We start from the raw sequence: 23,823 nt of genomic DNA on the forward strand, positions 1-23,823 counted from the left end.
CCAAGAGTGATTGCGCATGGGCGGGTGTTAAGCACCGATCACGCATGCGCGGCCAGCAACGTGATGTCACACAGCCTCATGTTGCCATGGACGGCGTAGCGCTGGAAGAAGTGGGCGGCACAGGTAAGTGCATATGAGTGGCATTTTTTTTAAATCCGACACTGTGTACGTACATGTTAATCTGATTATACAACAACCAAATTGAATTTTCTTTAAAATATCAGAAGCATGTGGCCTGTGTTTTTTAAAATTATTAATATGCTATTATTATAACCAAATGTCAATTATTGCACCAAAGTCCAGCAATTATTACTGTTAAGAATAGGCTCCTATGTTTTCCAGGTTTTTAACCTTGTTTAGCAGTGGAGAGCTGCTTACTGCTGCAACACACAAACACATCATTAACATTTTGGTCCCCTCAAATTCCCTAGTTGTTACATAATACATACTGTACTTGTTGAATTGAAGCAAAAAGGAGTAGCACTCCAATACAGTGGTCAAGAGGTGAATATTTATTCATTCAACCTTTCGATCCGCGAGAATATATTCTCCACGAGACAGGTCTGCTGTGTTGGACTGAACGTTGGATAAATAAATACTCGCCACTATTTTGGAGTGTTCCTCTTTTTTGCTTCAGTTCTGTGGGACTTCACCATTTTTTTTGAGTGCACATATTGTATACTGTACTTGTTAACATACAGTATTAATACAAACACCAATGTTCATTGTGTGTGTGTGTGTGTGTAACACCAGGTTTTCAGGATATCCCTGTATCTGCACAGGTTGCTCAATCAGTGGCTCAGTTGGACACTGTGCTGAAGGAGGGATATCCTGTGCACCTGACCTGTTGGTAGCCCGTGAGGATGGGAGTTTGGTACCCCTGCTCTAGAAGCACTTATGTGATGTACAGACAGACAGCATGCCATCGTACATACAGTATACAGCAACACTGCTTCTCTTCCCTGTTCTCCAGATGGCTGGGCACGGCAGCCCCGGGATGGAAATGGATGATTAAGGGAGCAGTTTGCTGTGAAATTGGCTATTAAAATATAGATAAAGTTTCATATATTCAGCTCCTTGTCAGTGATGTGCGTTATGCTCTTTTCTTGCAGTTCCTGTTCTTGCATCCTCAAACTTCCCTGCCAATCTGCCATCAACAAAAGCAATAAGGTACTTCAGACACCTGGAGGACAGCGTCGCCACCTCTTGCCAATTAATACGGAGTCTGAATCCCATTCTGGAATATAATGTTGGAGATTATTTTCTTAATTAAAGATCATAAAAAGGTTCATTAGCCTGGATTACTCAATATCTTCGTGCGGTGGAACCACCCTGAATATGAATATGCTGTAATGTTTGAAGATATTGAGGTGCATATTTACTAAGCAGTGCTATGCCACATGAATCCTTCCTGCGCTGAATGACACATAACTGCGAAGGGGTTAGGAATATTAGGTAGAAAAAAAATGTGGTTAAAAACTGTAATCACTTCCATTAATCCTAAATGTTTCTTTTGTAGGACTGTTATCAAAGTAGAGAATTATTCCAGCAAGTTCAATATTAATGAGAATTAAGGTTAATTGGAATTTCACAAAGCATGCAAAATACAAGTAATAGTAATAATAACGATTATTTTTTCCTTTTATAGCACTGCAGTGTCTGAAGAACAGGCACACGTCCTTGGCCCATAGAATTTATAATCTACCTTACGTTTTCGGAGGCACCAGATGATAGACTGACTTGCCAAAGGGCACATGGAGATGTCACTACTATATTTCTGTACCTCAATACAAATACACTTGCCAGGTACGCTCTGTTAACTGTGTATTGTGCCAGTCCCTGCTGACCTTCAACCCTCAGTAATAGTAATTATTTACTGCTGTTTGAGGTATATTGACTTACATATCATTTTATTACTATACTACCAGTAGATATGGGTAAATCCGCCAAAATCCGTTTCCCGGATTTTCCCCTCAAACTCCATTTTGCGGTGTGAAATCCGCGGACGGATTTGGTAGGTTTTAATCCGAGTGGATTCATCAAAATTTGCCATTGGATACACCCCCTGGAAGGATTTGTACAATCCAGTCCCACGGATTCAGCGATCCGTTGGCGGTGACTGCTGAATCCGCGGATTGGATTCTACATATCCGGCCAGGGGTTGTGGAATGTATTGATAATAATAATAAATAATCTGCAAAACGCAAATCGCCCTTTTTGAGATTGATCCGCGGACCAAAGGAGCCGGGTCATCCGATGCGGATCCAAGGCAGCCTAAAAAAATGTGACTATCCCATCGCAATGATCTCATCATTGTAAAATGATGTCACAGCTTTTGGAGTTATGATAGAATTAGAGTATAGTTTTTCCTTGATCACATTTCCCGTTGGCAATTGTTCTGCACCCGTTTGTAAACAGTGACTGATCAGGCTCTAGAAATAACCCGCGTGTAGCACAGTCCGACTGAAGTGAGTTAGAAGAGATTACAAAAAAAAGGACTTTTGTTCAAAGTGAAATACGCACATATTTTTTAGTTTGTCAAACTTATAGCCAGCGAGATCGATGGATCCTTTTTATACTGGTCCAATCGACGGCAGAGGGAATCTAAATAGCATCCTGTTTTACTGTTTGACTGACTGGGCTCAGGTCTTGTGTGGAAATGATAACCTCTATACGTTCCCTCACATTAAAAAAACATTCATTACGTTGTGATAACATTAAGGCCCATATTTACTAAACTGTGCCATATAAAGACACCGTCCGGCGCCAGAAGACACCTTATGGCCCCATTAAAGCGAATGTCATAAGGTGTGTTCCAACGCCAGAAGGTATCTTATGGAATAGCACCTTACCTTACAGCACTGGAAAACACTATATGCCTATTTACTTGAATGGGCTGCACTGCATCTTCCAGCGTTGGAAAGAATCTTAAGGAGTAGCACCACTTAGTAAATATGTCCCAACGTCTTTTTTTTTTGCGGTATATGAAAACCGATGGCTTACAAAAGCATGTTGCGCCATAGTTGGAAAGCCATATGATGTGCGATCATACTTTTACAGTACAACAGCATTTTGAAAACCGCCAGCGCACCGCATGTGACACAATATGTCAGCAGCAATATTTTCAGAAGTGGCTGATGAGAGGGGGGAAAAAAATAAATAAATCAGAGAACAGCAGGAAAAACAAGTGCATGGCTGAAGAAAAGGTAAATGGTTTAAGAACTCTCACATCACATCTAAACTAGGAAAATAGCACTCACATTTTGAAAAGAGGAAGATAAGAGGTAAAGAATCAGATACAACCCCCTCTGAGATAACTTAAAGGAAAAAGGACTTGGCTCTTGAGGTCTTGAATGATCAAAACCCCTTAGTGGCACAAAGGCTTGCTGAGTGTGGTTGCACATACACTGTTCTATATATCATATGTTATGTTGTTTTATGTGTGGAGGAATCAGGCATTCAGATTCAGAACCCATTAGTGCCTCTGTACAAGTATCAAGAGGACTCAGTCATGTGCCTTATGTCCTCACAAGTATTATTTGAGCCAACTTACATCTATAAACAGATATACAGAAAAATCTATTCAAACGTCTTTTTTCATAAAAAAATAGCATCAGCTGCATAAATCCCATAAACATCTTGCTGTTTGTGCACCTCGCTTCTACAGCTCTTATTTAATATGATGAGAAGCAGGTTAATGCACAAGACCTGATGCATCAACTCCCATTTAGCTCCCATCATTAACTGTGCATTGCCCACCGCTTCTCACCATCTTGAATAAGAGCGGGCACGTTTACAGCACAGAGTCGATGAATAATTTCAAAGAAAAATATGCTTTGATGCAAATCAATTTTTATTTTTAAAATTCTACTTGCAGCAGTGTCAAATAAGATGCTTGTTAAGCAGGTTTAGTACATGTGACAAAGCACCAGCTAGAAAAGATTTATGACCTAGCAAAGTTTATGAAGATAAAAAAAGGGAATTGAAAAGATACACAGAAACAGCGGCAGAATGTTATACTTCCCATTATAATGTGTGCTTTTCTCCAACTACTCCAGAATTCTTCCTATTGACAATATCCACACTGTAAACTAATTCCCCCAGAGAGAAATTATTCTTAGGGCCAGATCTACCAAACTCTATTAAATCGGGGCGCATAATGTTACCTAAACCAGGAACAGACGTTATGGCCCTTATTCTGTAAGGTGTGATAAGCGCAGGTGACGTGCTATCGCAGAGAAGCCCCATTAACTTTTAAGGGGGCTTTTCTGCGATAGCACGTTATCTGCGCTTATCACACCTTACAGAATAAGGGCTTATATTCCCTGAGGTATCACTGCGTCCCCTTTGCTAATTATATGGAAAATGGCCATACTACGTCTTATTAGCATAGGCGTAATGTTACGTTATTGTAACATGACATAAGGTTACGTACGTCTTGGCGTTATTCCAATGTAGACCCTGAAATAGGTATTTAGTGCAAGTTGACAATAAGAGGTGAGGAGAGGGAAATAACACATTGGGCCTCATGCAGTAAAGTCCGATAGAAAAAAATCGCCAGGGATTTTAAATCGCCATGTTTGAAAGCGTTGCTATCACGGTATGCAGAAAGCCCCGAATACCAGAGTTAGCAACATTTGCAAACATGGCGAGTAGCCGGCGACGTGATCATTGACCTTCTGAAAAGGGCTCACCCGGCGAGTTGATTCTGCTGCAGAGAGAGAGCCGCCTCTCCCTGCGCAAATCTCGCGGGAAATAAATTACTTTTAATTAAAATATTATTACTAGTGTACGTGAGCAGGGGGTCTCCAGAGCAGAACCATGTTGATTTCAGGTCAGAGGACCCCCTGCTTCCCGAGATACAGGCCCCGTATGGGGTGCCGGTATCTCCTATGCATGTAAATGTCCCATGTCACGTGACTTGGGAAATTTACATGCACATACAGTACAGTAATGTGCAAAATAACTATTATCCAGATATGGATAATAGCTCATTTGCCCATTATTAAACAAAACATTAGGCAGCCAGCATAAATGAAGTAAATAAAACCATTCTACTTATTGAAGGGCGTCCTCGTCAGCATACTGCAGGGCCATGTCCTCTGTTGCCAGAAAGAATACATAAAAAATACAATGTAATGGCCCTTAACCCCTTAATCACCTTAGCAGTTAATAATCGCTATAGTAATTAAGGGGTTAACCCACCCTCCCCCGCTACCCACCCAGGAGGTCTAACCACCCAACCCGGACCCACTATACCCACCCGGTACCCATTGAGTAGCATAGTAGTACATCATACCCATATAATATGGGTATGATAAGCACCTATAGCAGTCAATGGTCACCCTAATACAAAAGCACGAATGTCCCAAGTACACAATAATCAAACATATACAACAGGAACCTAAGCCCCCAAAATAAAAAAATTAAAAGCACTAGCCAACCAATCAATTACCTAAATTAAACCACTAGCCATTATTTTCTTACATTGGATTGAAGCAGGGGGTTCCGGAGCTGAACCCCATTAATTTCAGCTCCGGGGATCCCCTGCTTCCCGGGATATAGACCTCCAAAGGGGGTGCCGGTATCTCGGAAAAGTGTCAAGCTCTCACATCACGCGGGCCAATAGGAAGTCAAACTTGATGACATCACGACTTCCTATTGGCCTGTAGGGTGCGTGAGCTGTGAAACTCCGGCATTACATGAACCTTGCTAATTACGACTCCCTTACAGAGGTAAGTATCTCTGGAAGCAGGGGGTCCCCAGAGATGAAATGAATGGGCTTCAGCTCCGGAGACCCCCTACTTCAATCCTATGTTAAAAACCAAAATAAAAACCATATACCCATCCACACGCTGCAAGAGCCATACTTCAGGTCTGGATGTGTTTAACCATAATTGACTTTTGTAGATATGCTGTTCTGTTAACGCCTCATTTGCATTTCATTATCACCAACGCCCATTAGTTCCGCAATGCTCTTTACGGGAGAAAACAAGACTGTTATTGTCCTTTAAAGATGCATCATTAATGTTAACGCGACGTTAAGTTCGGTGGACGTCACATAAAGCCATTCTGCACAGCGTTGTGTATCTGGGTTTTAAAGTATCTTTCTGCATTGATAATAAATAAATTAAAAACGCAGGATGCAAATTCCTCTGTTAATTTTAAGTTAATGGTAAAGTCGACTTGATAAATAGATACATAGAACTACAAATGTCATTTCCTTCAAGCAGTGCATTAAATCAGTGGTGCGCAAACTGGGGGCACGCCCTCCAGGGGGGGGGGCTAGACCTTTTTTTTTGGGGGGGGCGCGCGGCGTTTACAAAGGCCCCGCGCTGAGAGCGCAAGGCCTCTGTAAACTTACTTACCCGGTTTCAGTCACGTGTCTCTATGGCAACGCGGCGTCAAATTATGCCCGTTGCCATGGAGATATGACATCAAATTATGCCGCGGGTCACATGATGTCAGATGACCACGCAGCGTCATTTGGTGCAAAATTAGAGGTGGGGGGTGGGGAGGGCACCGCGCAGGGAGTTTGCGCACCCCTGCATTAAATGACTTCAGTGTACAGTACTTTGTGAATTCATCAGCCATGCACAAAATCCTTTAATGCAAATCTTGTCACATGTTATTCGGTGCACATTTATATACACATAGGCTGCATGGAGTAAAAGAGTAAGGCTGCGTTTATAGTAGAAGCGCGCGCTTCTGTCGCTCGAGTGATCTCTGCTCTGTGATCCAAGGTGATGGGGAGGCGTGGCAGAGGCGTGGCCGTGGCTGGTTCACCCTCATTGGCTGAACCGCTCACGTGACACGGCCGCCGCCAAAATCAAAATTTTCTGTCGGTTCAAAATTCTGATGACGTTGCAGCTTCCTATTGGTCCGCACTACGCGGGACTTTTAAAAAAGACCTTAAAACCGCCATATTTTAAAGTCAGCCAGGGCTCCTACCGGAAGCTACACGTACAGAAAACCCGCACTGCTATTGTTAACCTGTGAGGTGCTGACTGGATGGAGACGTGATAATATCGATTGGAGAAAAAGAACCCAGTCTTGTAGCACTCGTACACAGCAATTGTATAGTGATAAATTTAAAATACTTTATTAATAACTCTGAATAAAAAATAGGGTGTTAAAACGTAATTAAATACTGTGTAGAACAGCACGTGACTGTATCCTTTGGTAACCCACCCTGGTATAGGTGGGTAGATATAGTGTGATCCCTGATAGGTACTAGAGATCAAATGTTATAAATTATAGCGACCTAAAATGTATATTATTAGAATTATATCTACCCACCTATACCAGAACATTTTAACACCCTATTTTTTATTCAGAGTTATTAATAAAGTATTTTAAATTTATCACTATACAATTGCTGTGTACGAGTGCTACAAGACTGGGTTCTTTTTCTCCAATCGATATTAACTCCTACAGGAAGCACCTACAGAGGTCAGTATCTCAGGAAGTAGGGGGTCCCTGTAGCTGAAAACAATGCTGTTCAGTTCTAGAGACTCCCGGCTTCAAACCTATTAAAATAAAATTAAATAAAACACATACTGTATCTTGGACTGCTACTTTCCGACGGCTACATCTATAACATATAAATATCTGCCACAGCACTATAGACTAGTGGCTTTCAACCCATTTTTTGGTTAAGGAACCTTATAATTATGTAGCGCAGTTTCCCTCACCCTATGGGAGATGTGGCAGCTACTGAGTGTGTGGTGCTTTACCTGTGGCTCACAGGAGGCCTGAACCTCTGCTGCTGGGAGCCTGGGGTGTACCTGGATCATCTGGTGACAGCGCCTCCACCCGTGAGGGATCCTACCAATGCTGGATAACCCCGTCACAGGACAATGTAATAAATACACACTGGGTGTGGTATAACAGGTTTACTGAACAGGCAATAACAATAACAGAAGTCAGGCCTCACAGGGCGATACCCCACACAGTGACCCCAACCACGTGTCCACACCCCGGTGGGCTTTACCCCAAAGTACTGAGGTGCCCTGGGCAGCTAACCACCCGGTGTCCACAGGAGCCAACCCACCCAATGTGCGTGTAACTGCGCTGCCCACAGTAAGTGTTAGAGTTGGGGCACTTGTTGATGCTGGAGTACCCGGTAGCGCCGACTGAAGACAAGGGGCTGTCCGGACCCACGCCGTCGTCGTCAGCGATGAGTCCGCCTCCACGTGGGGTGGTAATAAGCTGGATGGTTCCACCTTGACAGTCTCTGTATGCGTTGGAGGCCTGGTCCCAGACCACAGGCCGCATCTGCTGCGCGGCGTTCTTTGCTGTGTCCCTGACACTGATGAGATAATGGGGCAGTGTCGCTGTCTAAGGGCCTGTCCCTGTAGCAGCCATAAACTTTACAGGAGAGTCGTGGTCTTACTGGGGCCTAACAGGGGGTCTCTAGCCTAGTGCAGGGGCCACAGACATCCTGCACATACACCCTCTTCCTACCATGTCTCAGCTCCGACTGGCGTAGTCCCAGACACGCCAAAGTATCTATTCTCGCTGCAGGGGATTACTGCAGCCCAATTCGCTGTTTGCCTGCCCCTGACTAGCAACCCCAGTGTCTTCTGGGGGCTGTAGTTCCCCATGCAGAGTTTATTGGTAATGGCTGTCGCTCTCTGGTCCTTTGCGCATGCGTGACTGCACTGCGCATGTGCGCTTACTCGCAACATGGTGGCGCCCTGCAAAGGGAGCTGCCGCACGCCCACCGCACAATCCGGCACCCCCCGAATGCCCCCGCTACCCGCCCCTCACTCTCCCCAGCCTCTGCTGCCAGCCGCTGCCGCCCAGGAGGTTAGCTGACAAAGGGGACCCAGGGGAACCTGGCCACAATTATATTGTAAAATTCTGCGAAACGAACCCCATCCCTCCCTAATAGCTCATCTGAGATCAGATGCTTTGTAATGAACCCCAACCCTCTCTAATAGTGCGTCTGAGATCAAATGTATTGTAAGGAACCCCAACCCTCTCTAATATCGCGTCTGAGATCAGATGCATTGTAAGAAACCCCAACCCTCTCTAATAGCGCGTCTGAGATCAGATGCATTGTAAGAAACCCCAACCCTCTCTAATAGTGTGTCTGAGATCAGATGCATTGTAAGGAACCCCAACCCTCTCTAATAGCGTGTCTGAGATCAGATGCATTGTAAGGAACCCCAACCCTCTCTAATAGCGTGTCTGAGATCAGATACATTGTAAGGAACCCCAACCCTCTCTAATAGCACGTCTGAGATCAGATGCATTGTAAGGAACCCCAACCCTCTCTAATAGCGTGTCTGAGATCTGATGCATTGTAAGGAACCCCAACCCTCTCTAATAGCGCGTCTGAGATCAGATGCATTGTAAGGAACCCCAACCCTCTCTAATAGCGCGTCTGAGATCAGATACATTGTAAGGAACCCCAACCCTTTCTAATAGCACGTCTGAGATCAGATACATTGTAAATTCTTCTGAACTTGGTACAATTTTCAAATCGCCTGAAAATTGCACAAAACACTTCTATAGACAGTAAAAAGATAGATCCCTTTCCTGTAAACTTACATTGAAAATGCAGTTCCAACTACAGTATATGTTAATTTTTTTACTGTGTAAAGATTTCTTCCCAAGTCAGTTTTCCCTTTAAGTTTTCGTGATGATGACTGCTTATTTTTGTTTTAGAATTAATATTTTCATGTAAGACAGACATATACTTGGTAAGGCCGTTAATTATCCAGAAATTGCGCGCGACTCCACCCAGCTTCAAAACAAAGCAATCCAATGAAAGCGCACATACTAATCGCGACTGTAGCGCTGCGACGTGCTGCAAAGCTTCTGTCTCATGAAGAGATCTGAGAATTTGTTTTTCACAAGCGACGGCCCCATCACGTGATTGGCAATGCCAATCACAGTGCATCGCAAACCAGGAAGTGATGAACTTGCCATGTCTCCCTGCAGTAGCGCTACAAATCGCTTCTGCATGTGCACATGTAGCGTCGCTACAATGACATCACCGGATCGCTCTGCAGCTCTGCAGCTTCTGGTATAATTGAGGCCTAAATTTGTAACTGTAACATGAGCAAACATACACATTAGGCCAGAGGTTTACATTTATTTGTATAAAACAAACTTATACAATATTATAAATACCAAACTACATAGGGAACAATAGGTAGGACATGAAATGAAATAAATAAGTTACATTAATTTATAAAGGGGTTCCAGATGTCCTCAACGAAACATGTTATATTGTGTTTCTTAATTGGAAACCACCTACAGGCGTTGGGTCTTGTTAAATAAATATTAAAATATCATTTCAAAAAATTGCTTTGACAATTGCTGGTAATCTGCAATAAAGGGCATCACGTGGAGATCACTTTCAAAATATGGCAGGTTTTACTACAATACATAAGGAACAAGGAAACAACGAGTATTGTTTATATACACAGTCTTACAATCTACAGTATATGCAGCTTACAATCTATGTGTTTGGTGCCTGTGACAAAGGGAGATAAAGTGACTCGCCCAAGGTCACAAGGAGCTGACACTGGGAATTAAACCAGGTTCCCCTGCTCTCAAATTCAGTGCCATTGTTTACAGAGTCAATATCCCTACTCATTCAACCACTCCCTGCCAATATATCATTGACTGGGTTTTCTCGCTTCAGAGGACCCCACACAGTGAGCCCGCCACACAGACAGTTTCTGGAGCTATGGACTTTGGCTTTTTCCGTTCTGGCTCCAGAGATATTAAGTCTGTACCTTTTAAGGAACCAACATACAGTAAGGATTCTGCATGAAATGATACTGTACGGTGTACTTGAAGAAGAAACCTATCACGTTCCAGGAGTTCTATCATTCCATCTACTGTATGAAGAACCCCCTATGCTGGTCTCTTAACTTGTAACACGTTTACAGTACACTGTGAGCTTTGTAAGGGTCTCTGCTGCCAGTTTGCAAAGGAGGATTTCCCGCACAATGTAGGCGTTAGACTCATTCACAGCGGGGCATTTGGTTACTATTAGATAATTAACCGTTTTAAAGATGGACAGCAAGCCAAGGGACTAGGTTACCATTAGAAAATAAACCCCTCTGTTTCCGGGGAAGCCCACAAATTATTAGGTTCATTTAAAAAAGCGAACCCCATTGTTGTCAGCATTGGAGTCATTTGTTGCTTTGTAATTAACCCCTTTTCTAGCGGAGAGGCCAGGAAGCCATAAGTTTAGTACTTGATATTTAACACATTCACTACTACAGGGGACACAGCACTAGCAGTAAAGAGGTTGACTTCTATGTAGTCAAATTTAGTAGCGCAAGCCGTAAAGTGTACTGAAGCGACAAAACTCAGGAGTGATACATGCGTTGCAGGCCCCTCGAAGAGAGAAAGGGTTAAAGATCATTTGCCACCTCTCCCCGGGGGCCGCCTCCCCAGGGCTCCGGGCTTCAGTCAGTGCTCTGAGATGGATGTCAGGGTCTTATCTCTGCGATTAGGCCATGCACAGAACACATTCTAAGCTCTTATCAACGCGTCAGGAGTCAGAGAGCACTGTTCACAGCTTTTTATCTTTGGAACGCAGACAAAGTCCCAGCTGATTACTCTATTAATTTGTTAATGAACCTGTCTGCGAGACAGATTCCCTACATGATCTGCCCCGACAAGATACTCCAAACCCCATAACATTCCACTCCTCCGCTATCCTAACCCCCTAAAGAATGTCTTTATGCATCATTGCAACACGCCTGTAACAGAGGGTGAGTCTATAACTCATTAAATACTAGATATTGAACCAACCTATAGGAATGGTCACCCAACCAGTGGTATGATGCTACCACGACAACACAGGAATGTAAGAGGGCTGCTTTTGTTATTACGATCCTGTCCTATGAAGTGGGAGATTGCCTGAGTGAGTGTCACAGTTCATGATGCAGTATCTTCCATTGGAGTAAATTAAAGTTACTGCATGGCCTTATGCCAGGATTCACTGACCTCTGACATGTGTTATCACATTACAATCCCTCGTTAACTGCCATTGACTACAATGTGTAACACAGTAACCGGTATCTGACATTAGCGAATCTTAGTGAGAAGCAGTGCTTTTTTTTGTAATATAAAAGGTGCTGGTACCCAGCCTCTTACCTTCTCCTGCTCCTCATCTCCCTGGCATTTTCATGATGTCACACCAAAACAGGAGTAACGGCAGGAATTCTAGCTAGCTAGGTACTGGGTGCTGCCTCAGTGTGCTTACCCAGGAGTATTTCCATGTCTGCAGGGGTTCCGGTCTTTCATTAATGCTATTTGGAGAAGCGCAAGTTCAAATCTCCCGCTTGGACCAACGCCAAACCTCGTTCTGAGAAAAGCCTCCGAGCCACCACATAGTTATCTTCCACGCTAACTCAGGGATGGCTGTGGAGCTGAGATCATAGTCATATGATCATAGGATACATAGTCTCCCGTCTCCATAGAAAAGCAAGGGAAATCGGGCAGGGACAAATCACAGCACAGATGCTAGGCCCGGGCCAATCATAGAGCAAAAGCTAGCCTTTGATGGAACAATCTTGGCTGGGGCAGTGATGGCATGCCTAGGACAGCCCACAGGGGTGGGTTTAATGAGAGAGGGGATTTCAAACCAGCCAATGGGAACAGCACCTACAGAGCTCATCCCCAGCAATAGTTCCCATATCCGGCCAAATATCTCTCACAGAAATAGGCACCTTAGTGTCTGGGGACGACAAAGGTTCTGCTCTTTGAGCCAACATCTCCTGGACCTGAGTACCGTCCATCCCCACTCTCACATTGTGTCTGACCCCGCACCTCCTCCTCCTCGATTAACAAAGCACAGCTTCCTTGCTGTGCAGGCTGGGTAAGTGCATTACCAGTCTCATACATCAAGAAACCACAGAAATACACAACAATAGATAGAATAAAGGTTTACACATACATAACACCATACAGTTTGGGGCCAGATGAGCAACAATAAGGTTGATTCCTGTGCTAAAACTGGAGTATCCATCCAGGTGGATAGGGGCAATGGCTGGGCTTACCCTTTACTATGAGAGCCGCATTGCCCCTACTGTCATGCCTACCCCTTTACGCTGAGATTTCTGGGGCAACAGCCCTATGAGGTTGACCCCCAGGATCAAAGCCAAACAGGCCTGGGCTGGGATCGTTCTCTCCCCCAAAAGAAACCAGAACAGGGTTGGTTTTCCAGTGTCTAGAGGGGTAGTTATCTGTTTATATAAGACTGGATGGTCCATATAGCCCTACTATCGCCTGGCACCTATGACATACGAGTCCAGCACAGAGGTGGTGGCATTGAATCCCACCAGGGTCACTCATGGCACTTAGAGCCTGACAGGATTGGAGTTCTGCCTCACACCTCCTTTGAGGGATAGATGTAGTCTCACAGGGGGAAGAAAGGTCACTGAGCAGGGAAGCCGGGAGGGCAACCCAGTCCGGTGGAAGACAAGCAAGTCAGGATCTTGGCAGTTTACCTCACTGGCCTCCTCCGGAACATCGTGGTGCAAGAACCGAGGTCCTGTGGGCGATGGGGTCCGGTTGATATGACCACAAAGAGATGAGTTGACGTCCCCTTGCTTCAGGCTGTGGGACACGGCTGCAATCTGGGCCACCTCTGTGTCTGCATAGCTGCAGATAAATCAGCCCAGATCACAGCTTAGCAAAATGTCAGCATCAAGGCCTGGGAGCACCCCATATCACGTATCTCTTGGCTCGCTCCCTAATCAAGGTGAACATGGACAATCCTTAGGGATCTATCTGCCAGCTTCATGTGGATACCCTCCCAGGATAAAAGATGCTTTAGCCTGACTATATCAGGTCTGACCCGAAATATGATGGCTCCGGTGTGCATCAAACTGGTAGCTGACCTCCGATAGTCACTGGATAGAGATACTGCTGCCGGATATCATTGAGCTCCATCCGCATCATGGGTCTCATAGACCAGAGCTAAAGTAATCTGTGGGGGCAATTGGGGTAGGGTTGTGTTCCTCTGCTGGTGGTGCCATCGCCACGTAAGCGAGTGAATGCAATGTGGGGTACGCAGCCCCTGAACGGGGGGAGCCTTCGGGTTGCCCTAGAAACACCTCATCTCTTGGGCAAACTTAACCGGCCGGGATCTGGAATTTAAGGGAGCTGGAGCAGATCTCCAGGAAGAAGATGCTGCGGGGGGTAGCTGATTGCCAGGAACTGGGGTGGTTGGCTGGATTAGTCGGCGGAGCTTCGGCGGGCCACCAGAACTCATCAGCCATCTTGGCTACCTCTTGGAATGTAACCATCAGTGATCCACTCACGGAAATCTGGTATATATTTTAGCAAGAATTGCTCTTTCAAGAAGTCCTAAAGTCCCTTAGCCTTGGTGTTGAGAGTTAGCTGGGATACAAATTCCACGTGAGAGTCCTATGATCCCTCGTCCAAGGCTTGGAACTGGATCCTGTAGGACACAGGGGTAATCTTGTACCGGGCAATCTGCATTGCCCCTATCATCACAAACATACCTACCTATGTCTGTGACAAATCTATTAATCCTATTTACGGCTTTCTTAAAATTGATTCACAGTGATCAGATTATGATAGAATTAGAGCTCCACTTATACTATTTATTACCAAACCACGCTTTCAAATTTATAAGCCTAGAGCGCCACATTCCTTTTTAATAAAATAAGATTATTGTAAAAAGACTGTCTCCCTTTCTAATTTTAATGCATACAGATTTTAAAAGCCTTTCTGAAACACGGTCCAAAAAGCTTTCCTGCAATGTTTGAGAGATTTCACATGCAATGAAATCCCACACAGTTCTGTCAGGCACTTCAACCCCAATGCACGAAGAATTGAAAGGATGGAATAATAAATATTTGTCATTATAGATCACGTTAATAGAGTTTTTGATGTAGCATTCCCTGTGCCTCTGATGGAAGGAGCTACTTTATGTTATGTGTCACCTAATAGGACTAACCTATGTCGTGTGCCACCTGATGGAGACCTACAGTGTGACACATGTTAACCAATGGGTGGCCCTATGCTCTCTATACACAACAAGTCATCAATCTGTAACGCTGGGCAAAACAATGACAAGACACAGGAACGTATCAAACCACAAAGCATTACAAGCAGTAGGGGTTTTTACTTTGATAAGTCTGGGGAAATTCTTTTGCAGTTGTTTTGCCCCAGTTTTGCAGCCGGGAGACTTTTATAAATCATATTTTTTTGATTGACGTTACAAGTTCGATGAAATTTGAAGTGTATTCACACATTAGTGGTTACCCGAAAAACTGGTGATTCTTGTGTCTTAGTGTGGTGCAAGAATTCTCTTACATTCATCTACAACAAATTCCATCAGAAACTTGCTCACATTTGAAAGGGGCAGCAGGCTTAAGATGCTTTGGCCAAAGGGTTAAACTAAATTACCCTTTTTTCAAGAGAATATATAGATATTGCATTGTGTATTTTTGTCACATTGGAAGTAGCTTTGGGCATCTATGTCTGTTTTTTGTTGTTCACATTTGATACCAAGGTAAAGTGTAGTGATTAAGAGTAGAGATGGGCCGTTTTTTTTTTGCGGATTTAAATCAGCCTCGGATCGTCTGGTTAATTTGATCCGTGGTTGGATCGTTAAAAATTTGGACACGGATTAATCCGCGGGTGTGAATATCTCTCAGCAGATTAATCTGTGTGTATTTCTAACAATCCGGCATTGGATTATGGATTCTGTGGATCGGATTCTTAGAAATCCTTCTGGAATCTATCCACTGGCGAATTTGGATTAATCCGCACAGATTTCTTTAGTGTGCAATCCGTAGACAGATTTTGTTGGGGAAGGGGGATGGATTTGGTCTAAAAAATATTCGGGGAAACGGATTTGGACTAGTTCGCCCCTCTCTAATTAAGAGTGAGGAATGAGAAAAATATTTGCAATTATTGGTTCAGTACAAACGTGGATCCCTCCCATTATAAAACTGGACCGAGTATTTTCTAGTACTATAATTCCTACCAAGACGTTTTACTGACGCAATTAGTACTAAATTTGCTCAATGTATCTTTTCATGGCATATCTAAGATGCTCTTTAAAAAATAGTGACATTGTCTTTTGTGACACTATATACATACATTTTTAGAATAGTACAGCAAGTTAATTTTTACGGGTTGCTGTGAGAATGAAATGCTGCTTTACATTCATTTACTGTCGCTGTTTAATGTGGGAGTAAATTCCATAGTTTGATTATTCTTCCATTAAAAAGGGAAATAGAACAGCACACAGTACTGCAGTAGCAGATTACAAATGGGGTTGGATTATGGATCAGACCATAGGCATATAATTGAGGTACTCCCTAGTCAGGATTCATTTTAAGCTACATGACATTAAGAAAACTATTTTTTCCCCTGAGCCTCAGGCACTAAAATTAGCAGATTATACCATTGTTGGGTTTGCTAAATGAATGAAGGTGTTCTCAGTCGATGAATGAGAGACTGCGTTGTCCATAACAGGCTGCACTCACTCCAATCTTTGGACCTCCATAACAATGATAGCAGTGTGTATCTCTCTCCCTCCCACATCACCAGCCTGAGTTTGGTATTTGAAAGTAAAGGTTAATTAACTTTGGCTGCCAGTCTGAACGGCTGTAATCAATTATCAGCTGGACCTTCGCTGGCAGTCAATTTGTAATTATCTTCATTTGTGATGGGTGAAGGGGGAGAGAGGATACTCTCTGTATTCACAAGGCTTATTGCAAATCCCTGGTGTACATGGTGAGAAAAAACAGCCGCCACCCAATATACAGAAGGACCAACCAGAGTGAACATGAGTGCAACATCACTTCAGATATTTAGAACTTGTCCATACTGCAGCTGTTAAAGTATTTTTTGTGTTAACTGTGTTAGAACTAGAGTATGTAGCAGAATTCACAGGCATAATGAATCCCTCGTCTGATCAATATAAAATCTAAATGATCTAATCTTCTGAAGTAGGGTTGCCAGACGTCCTGTACAGTATATACGGGATTGTCCATTATTTCATTGACTTGTCCCGTTGTCCCGAAAAAGGCCTGTCGGGGTGGATAATTGTCCCGTATTTTACTACCTTGACATGAAATGCTTGAACTTAAAATGACTGTAATGAAAACAGTCCCAAAAACGTAATAGATTTTTTACTTGAGTGTAATAGTTACCTTTTCTGGTAGATGTCGCCTTACTAAGTTATTAAAATAATAAAGTTAGGACACTGCCTGGTCATCTCATAATACCATAACACCCATCCCTATAGCCGTTACTTGTTCTCCCACCTCTACTTGTTAGTTCTGTGTGCGGCTTTTCCCGTCAAGAGCAGAGATGATAAAAACCAAAGAATAAAGTGGTCAAGCAGGAGATAACATTCAGCTCTAAGCATTTGCAAACCATTCATCACTAATTATGATGTATGGGAAAAAAAAAAGGTAGTGATAATAGCGCTAATGCTTAGAAACTAATTAGTGTTGTCAATATACAATAATATGTGACATAAAAAACCCATACATTTAGGCCAGGCTGCCAAGGGGAAAAAGACTGACCAATATACGTCACATACAGTAACATAAAAACAAATGAACCTGGCGCCTGAAACAGTATTAATTACAAACAGTGTGGAATTGGGCCATATTTAAATGTCCAGTTTAGATGGTCACCGCGGTGATCTTCAGAAAAGCCACACGAACAGTTTCACAACATGTGGGAAAAAGAACGTAGAGAACGCGCGCGACCGTTTTGAACTGTGAGGAGAACACGGGGAAAGTCAGATCAGCCACACGGGCAGTGTCGGCGTGAACACCCCGGAGGGACTCTTCCAACCATGGTTGCCGACCACGAGGCAAACGCGAGAGGGACCCGACCACTTACATCTTCGGTGCCAGGCAAGTGCTCTGGCGGAGTGTCCCTTTACTGTTTGCAGCCAGCTGCCCTGGATAGTGACTATCCCATATGCTTATTTAATCCTAATTGCTGTGAGTAGGATTTCAATTTTTCCAATTGGATGATCAGTTGCTCTGTTTACTATCTCTATGGTCATATTTTATATATCTTAATAAATAGCTTTTCTAGCTTACCACTAGGGGTTGTCTTAATGTATTGTTAGATTGTCCGTCTGTTAGTTGGTCTATGTCAGTATGTCAATGCCTGCCGTGTTTAACAGTAATATGCTATGATATTCTCTGTATTCTTTTTCCCACATGTTGTGAAACTGTTCGTGTGGCTTTTCTGAAGATCACCGCGGTGACCATCTAAACTGGACATTTAAATATGTTCAGATCCCACTGTTTATAATTAATACTGTTTCAGGCGCCGGGTTTATTAGTTTTGTACTAATTATGATGTGATACTTTCATACTGGATTTTGGCGTCACGTATAATAGAAACGTAAATGGGGCAACTCTAAAGGCCATAAGCAAAAAAAGAGGTTTTTATGAGAAAATAAACTAAAATGGTGTTGATTAACCTTATAAAACGTAGCAAGTTGTTCAAAGTCCTATTAGCCTTATTGTCCTGGGAAAATGTAGAAACATCATAAGATGTGAGAGACCTGATTGGGGTACATAGTGCATGCAAAGCATAAGATGTGAGAGACCAGATTGGGGTACATAGTGCATGCAAAGCATAAGATGTGAGAGACCTGATTGGGGTACATAGTGCATGCAAAGCATAAGATGTGGGAGACCTGATTGGGGTACATAGTGCATGCAAAGCTTTCAGAATCTTAGAGGATTCTGCTTCACATGAAAAATATATGAAACTATGTAGACTAAAAGTACTCAATATGTACACCGTGGAATAAAGGAACATCAGAAGGTATATGCCGGAAACTTGCAAATTAGGTTATAAATAAGGTACAAGATGCAACAAAAAGAGGAATGTTGGAGAAAGCAGTCATGCTTTTAAGATAGAAGATGGCTCAGGGGAAACAGATTGGATCACTTAAAGGCTAGTGGATTCATGGAAGAGTCTCGTACCACCATGTTGAAATCCAATACAGTAAGGGAATTCCAAAAATAGTTTGGATAGACAGAAGTGTATTCAAAATACGGAAAAAGCCAGAGATCAAAGAGGTCAGAGGGTTACATGAGCATGGTAAATAGTCAGTCTACAGTGTAGGTGGACTCAGCAGGCTTTATGTGCTGTCAATTTCTATGTTTCTATTTTAATCTTGGTGTCTGTGTAGCCCAACATTTAAAGGAACTGGACGTCTAACCAAAGTCTCAAACATTTAAGATCAATGGTTTTCCCACTAGGTCATTGTGTAACAATTTTGGCTGCTCAAAAGCCATAAATAGCCCAACATTTCTGATTAGTCACGATGTTCAATCGCGGACTGGTTCCAGTAAAACCATTATGTGTGCGTGCAAACACTGATCTTGTACTGGTACAAGTGTGGTAAAGTTTATTAATCTGCAACCATTTGTTAGTATTCACATTAATCAGCTCCCCATAGAGCAGCCAGTGTGTTGATGCACTAAACCACTATGGACAAAAAAGTAACATGTCAAAAACAGATCTCCTTTGAAACAGGATTAGTTGTGCCTGCATTGTTTTACTCTGTTGGGAGTTGTGTTCATTAGCAGCACTGTATGAGAATAAACGAAAAGTGTAATTAGTTTCGCACCGTGCACAACTTCATCAGTCTCCAAACTCAGATATACAGTACACCCACAAATGTGTTTCTCCGGCTTTACTTTATTCTCAAAGGATTATGTATAAAACAAAAAAAGCAAAGAGAACCTGCTCAGCAGACCTGTATGTATTTGACACCTCTGCCCCACTGTACCAATGTTCTAGTCATGTGATGCTTAAGATCACCTTTTTTTTCTGCATTTCCAAAGCTACCTGCAGAGCAGTGATGGGAAGATTCTGTAGGACCTAGACTCAAATTGAATAGAGGTCAGCAGGTAGATAATCATATCACACGTAAAGAGAACACCCGCACAGCTATAATTTTAATGAACCAGAGTGAGGTGCTGACTGGGTGGGAACATAGGTGTACACAAAAGAAAAAGGAACCCAGTCTTCAAGCACTCTTTCACCACTATATGTGTAATTATAAGGTTAAAAAGACTTTATTGATTATCAATGAATAAAAAAAGGGGGGTTAAAATACAATTAAATAGTAAATCAACAGCACGTGACTGTATCATAAGTAACCCATCTATGGCTAGGTGGGTAGATGTACATATGGAGATCTCTAATAGATTTTTGGGATCTAGTACTATGTTGATAGCTACCTAATGATATAGGTGGAGGGGCCGTTTAAACCCACTAGGCAAAGTGTGTCTCAATAAAGATGTATCAGGGCGTATGTAGTAACGCGCTGTGAGGTAGACTTTGTATAGTGTGTACAGTACATTAACACACTCTAGCATGTTGTGCGGGAGTCGAACCTATAAATTGAATCCCCGTATTGTGGGTGTTTGGACTAACCGAAAAACCTCAATCAGTAAGGTATAGATACTTTGAGGTTTTGGTGTGAGATCATATGGCATAAGTAAGGCACTGAATTAGAACCACTATAGTACTGTTGTTGCAGAGGGTGTATTGTGGATAATCTGTAAACACTATGCGCAGATCACTGTGGAAACGTATTTAGAATAATTCTAAAGGCAGCATATACATGCAACGCTAGTGCTAGTAAAGACACATATACACTCCTGCCGGAGACTGTGTCCTCGTGGTCTATCAATGGCAGCTGTTGAAAACAGTTCTTTTACCTCAGGTAGGTGCGGTGTATTTAGTAAATGCAATCCCCCAGCACACGCAGAAAAATAACCCTTAATAAACGGGATACTTGTGTACAGATAATCATATCAACAAGAAAAAATGCTGCCCAGTGCTCCAAAGAAGTCAAGTTCCGTTCGAACTAAAGTATATGTAAGTTCTATATAAGCATGTAGGGACTTGTATTATCTTATAGTATTTCAATATGAAAGAAAACGCCTACCCAGGCCTTATAAGTAGAATAAGGTTGGTAACTTACCTCCCGAGTAGCCCCGGCTCTCTGGCGTTGCTTCTCCATTCACGGCTAGCAGCCATGCACAGGCTTGCAATGGTGCAACTGGAGTTTATTAATTGAAGTCCATCCCACTAGCATGCCTCCAGTAAACACAGAATGCAGGTAAGAAAAAAAACTTTGGAGCAACAGCTGACAAGAATGAGCACCGGAACCCGACTTAGTAGGAAAATATATCGTGGTTTATTAGTTCATAGAACAAAGATTCAAAAACGTCCACAAAGATCTCCCACGCGTTTCGCACTGCCAATGTTGCGGCAAAGTTTTCTTCTTACAGTTCCTAGATAATCAGATTAGAATGCAACAGCATAGTGCAGTTGGATTCTAAGTAATTCAAGAATGATTAAGTACTATATTGTAACTTTTGTAGTGAATACAAGTTGTCTTTAAAGCATAGCCGAAGATGCCCATAGGGGGTACTTATTAAAGTCATCTGTCTACAAAATTGCTGCACTCACCAAGATGATGTTGTGAAAAAAAGTATTTATTCACACCATGTGAAGTAACCAAACAGACCCATAGTTGTCCGAAATGTTGCTCAAACGGTTATGTTTGGTTACTTCACATGGTGTGAATAAATACTTTTTTGACAGCATCCTCTTGGTGAGTGCTGCAAATTTTTCTATTTTCTATATTGTTTTGGACTGGTTTGGGATCACAGCCTTTCAGATGGCACCCCATATTAGCCCTTATATACCATTTTTTGTTTTTCGAGTGCACCAGGCATCATTGTATTTTTGTATATATAGTGATGCCCACACCAAGTTGTAGAATCTTTTAGTCCAAGATTAAGGCAGGAAACGTAGTATTTCTCTATATGGGGTTTATTTACAGGGATAAATAATACACTAACAGACCCACCGTCCCTTTAAGTCAAAACAAAATCATAAAATAAACTCCTACTCCTCTTAGGAGACTAACTACACATTTAGCTTCAACCCTTACTAACTGGATGGGCAGCTAAACTGGGTACTACCCCAAAGAGGTACACTGGCGACACACTTTATTCGAGCTCGGCTAGTCCCACGAATTCGGGTATACTCGGGTGTATTGAGGTTTGTGACTGTTTTCTGCCCGAGTGCATTGCGTTATTTTCCAGGCAGGGATTGAAGCATTTTATTCCCGTAGGCTGCAATACTGCACAGTATATATATATATATACTGCATTACAATTCATGAATTTATGCCATCTGGTAGACACGCGAAGCATTGCAGCCTATTAAATCCTAATCATTATCATTTAACAGATCAGCCGCCCGTCAGCCAGGCATGAACCATGGCTGGGAAGGCAAACGCAACGGGGCTCGTCTGAGGTGAGGAGCGGCGCATTCCAGGTATCTGCCAGGTACATACTGGGTATTTGCTCGAATAAAGTGTGTCGCAGCAGTACTATTATAGCTGAACATATATAGTTTCTGAACAGAGCAATAAGTGTTTTGCTTATCTGTAACTCCAGGGTTTGGAGCACATGTCCCCGCTTAAGCACGGCCTCATATCCTTTATTCCTAGGGGAGCTCGGCCCCAAGAGGGCTCAGAGAATCTCTCCTCTGTAAGCCCAATGTTAAGGACAGGACATCCACGCTTCAGCACGGTCTCTCGTCCTTCCTTCTTCCTGGGATTAACAACCCAGGCAGTCCCAGCAGGCTCCGCGACCACCGTCCAGTCGGCCTAGGGGGCCTGTGCCAGCTTCCACAGCTGGGAGAACTCTTCTCTATCCCCCTTCTCTGGGAACAGCAGCCAGTCTCTCAGCATGGCAGCTCTGTGTCTCGCGAGATTCAATACAGAATCACCCTTTTGACTGGCTGTGGATTGAAGAGAGTGATCTGAGTGCTACAGCCATGATCCCACCCACAGCGGAGCTTGGGACTGCACCAGGTGTGTATTGACATCACTTCTGGTCATTGGCAAAGCGGAAGACGCACAACATGAACTACACGCGGAGAGACCATGAGGAGTATACTGAGCCGAGCTGGGGGCTGTCTGAGTATTATACTCAAATCTGCGAGCTATCAGCCATTGTTTGTGAGTTGAACCACAATTGTTTTTATTAGTGTAATAAATTGTTCAAGCAATATTACACCAGGAGAGCGCGCCTCTCTTTTCCCTTCCCATATATATATATATATATAATTTATGACGTCTATCCCGCAGCATCTCTGATTAGTCTCATGTTCCAGACTTTCACCCACTAGTAGGAGAGACACAATGGCATACACAACTCTAGACATTCTAATTGACAAGCAGTTGAGAAAATCAACTGAATCCGGAAGGATCTAAGGAACACACTAAAGAAAAGTCCTGAATCTGCACATAAATGGAATATCCAATGGGGGCCAATTAACAATTATATATTCGCTCTGCCCAACTGACCTCAGATAAACCACTCATGGCTACACTGTGCTACGGAATGGGAAGATCATTTTTTTTTGTTCAATGGCTCACCTCCTTAAATCCTTTCTACTGTATATTTAGTCTACAGAGAGATGGATAGATGTGTATGTATATTTGTGTGTACATTACCAGGTATGAGCTATGGGTAGGCTGGCAGAACTGTGAGTGTTTGTATTACCTGCAGTGTGTCCCGCTTCTGTCCAGGGATCGATACGGCGCTCGGCTAATCACCCTCTGTCCCAAGCACATCACTCATCGGGCCGCAGTGGACACTGAGTAATCACGCTCATTATACACAGGATCAGAGGCAGGCTGCAGATCCCAAGGGCACCTGGCTGATGTGTTACTGTGTAGCCTCACTTCTGACAGGGGCACAACTAAAACTCAACTCTTGACTTTTCTTC

At 43.1% G+C, this 23,823-nt stretch overlaps 1 protein-coding gene across 1 annotated transcript in view; it reads right to left on the minus strand.

Moving 5' to 3' along the window:
- Positions 1-23,823, minus strand: part of LOC142496660 (opioid-binding protein/cell adhesion molecule homolog) — a 655,940-nt gene that overhangs the window by 261,296 nt on the left and 370,821 nt on the right. The window lies entirely within an intron of this gene.

The sequence above is a fragment of the Ascaphus truei genome, chromosome 6 (genome assembly GCF_040206685.1).
Source record: "Ascaphus truei isolate aAscTru1 chromosome 6, aAscTru1.hap1, whole genome shotgun sequence".
Classification (NCBI taxonomy): Eukaryota; Metazoa; Chordata; class Amphibia; order Anura; family Ascaphidae; genus Ascaphus; species Ascaphus truei.